Consider the following 2193-nt stretch of genomic DNA (forward strand, 5'->3'; position numbering starts at 1 on the left):
TGTTTGGAGATATTCCAACAATATTGTCTGCCTCCCCAGCAACCCCCCTGTCACTGCACGCAATAGGTACTCAATTTAATAAAAAAATCTGAGGAGTTCCCAGTGTGGCGCAGCAGATTAAGGATCCGACGTTGTCCCTGCAGCGGCTAGGGTCACTGCAGAGTCGAGGGCTCTACCCTTGGCCATATTGAAGGGAGAGCGGGGAGATAGGACAGAGCTGTCCCCCTGCGGCTTCCAGCTCACCCACAGCTCACTGGGACAAGGTCGAGGTTGTGATGTCTCCTGCATTCCTCTGGGTCCAAAGTAAGTGCTCAAAACACACTTGGTGAATTGAATGGAATGTCATCGGAGGCCCGAGAGCCCTGGCCTCACTCCTGGGAAGTGGCACTCACAGAACTCAGTGTGAGGGTCTGGTGGGAGGGCTTTGGCCCGGAGACACTGGCAGAAATGCTCAAACAGGTGGTGCGCTGGCACTTCCGGAAGCTTTCCAAGCTCCCTCACGAGGAAAGCTTTCACTAGGCTTCAGCCTGAGGACCTGGGTTCAGGAAAACAGCTGGCTCTGCTGCCAGCACCATTAAGTGGTGATTTTATTGGGCTACCTGGTCTGTGGAGAAGGAAATGGGCTATAGACGAAGAAATTAGCATCCTAAAAGGAGAAAATCTGTAAAGCAGAAAAGGACCCAGAGACCAGAGCCCCAGTCCTGCCTTTTACACTGAGTGCCCAGAGAGGGGAAGCGTGGGCCCCACCCGCTAACTGTCAGCAGTGAAGCAAACACGAATGGGAAGTGAGTCCTGATCCACATTCCCAGCTCTCCCGCTCCCGCAGCCTCTCCCCAGGTGGTCCCTCTGCCTTCAACCTGCAGACAGACAGACCTCTCAGCCTTTTCTGTCCGTCCTGCACGTGCACCACGAAGACCCAGAGCAGCCAAACCGGGACTTGCGCGCGTCCAGAGCTGTTTTGGCGGCTTTCAGGTGCCAGTGGTCACAGACTGCATCGGGGCTAATGCAAAAGGCCCCTGCGACGCTCACACTGTCCCTGCCAGGCCCAGTGCCTGAGAAGCAGACCCTCTGCCCACAGAGCGGCCCTGACTTTGTGCGCCAAAGGGAGGCAGGAGCTGTCCTCTGGTGTCAGACTCGCCCCCAGGAGGAGGGAAAGGGAATCGGGGCAGAGAGGTCCTGCCTTTAAATGTTCTTCTTTAAATAAACAAGAAAAGAAAGGAGAAAGATCCCAGGGGAAAAAACTAGCAAAGTCTGGAAATTGCACTGAGATTGCAGCCTAGCTGCTTTGCAGACTCTGCTGCGTTCATTTGGTCAAAAGACGACAGAGGGAACGAGGCTGCCGCCCAGCCTGGCCTCCAAACAATCTAGCAAGTGAGACCCAGCCAGGAGAAGGAGCCGGTGAGGGAGTGAGGCTGCCGGCGGGCAATTGTCATGGGTTTGGTCCGGCTGATGCCAAGCCCAGGAGATGGCTGATTTGGCCCCAAGACCTGTGCCAGCTCACAGGGGACACAGCCGACTGAGGCCCAGGAACGCACTGGTGTGTGTTTGTGCCAGTGTTAACCCCGGGGCCGGGCGGGTCCCCACAACACTGCACTGGGGAGGGTGGTGTTTGCAGAGCAGAAACTGGCATATGGGCCCAACAGAAACCCCCTGAGAGTGGGGAGGGCTGCCCCCTAAGAATCACTCTCTGGTGGTTTTGCTTGGTTTCAGAACCTGTGGCTGAGGCAGAAGGACCACAGGGCCCTGGCTGTGTTTCTTTTTCTGCTCCCAGCTGCTTCTGTCTCTCTCTCAGGCCCCTGGACACAAAACAGCTGAGCAGATAAACAAGTCACCAGCTGCTCCCTCCCCCACGACACCACGGTTGGTCCCCAAGTCCCACCCCTTCTTGCCTCCATTCCTCCCAGAAGCCAAACTTCCCGCAGAAGCAGCTGCAGCTGAACAGCCCCTCCTGACACAACCCCATCCCGTTCCCCCTCCAGGACCTGACGGGGAGGGAGGAGCACATGGAGGAGCCCTGGCTCCCCCCACCCCCCGCCCCGCTTCAGCCATTTCAAACAAAACAGTTGTGCTCCTGAAAGTAATCTTGGAGCCCTGGGGTCCCCAAGGAAAAGGTTTATGGCACCGCAGCAGCCCTGGAGACAATGGGGTCTGGCCGCTTGGCCGGGCCCCTCTGCCAAGCCCAGGGAAGCTGCA

Source organism: Sus scrofa, chromosome 5 (genome assembly GCF_054392235.1).
Source record: "Sus scrofa isolate SSC_HxYL_T2T_F1_AM1 chromosome 5, Sscrofa_HxYL_maternal_Yorkshire_Landrace_v2.0, whole genome shotgun sequence".
NCBI classification, from domain to species: domain Eukaryota; kingdom Metazoa; phylum Chordata; class Mammalia; order Artiodactyla; family Suidae; genus Sus; species Sus scrofa.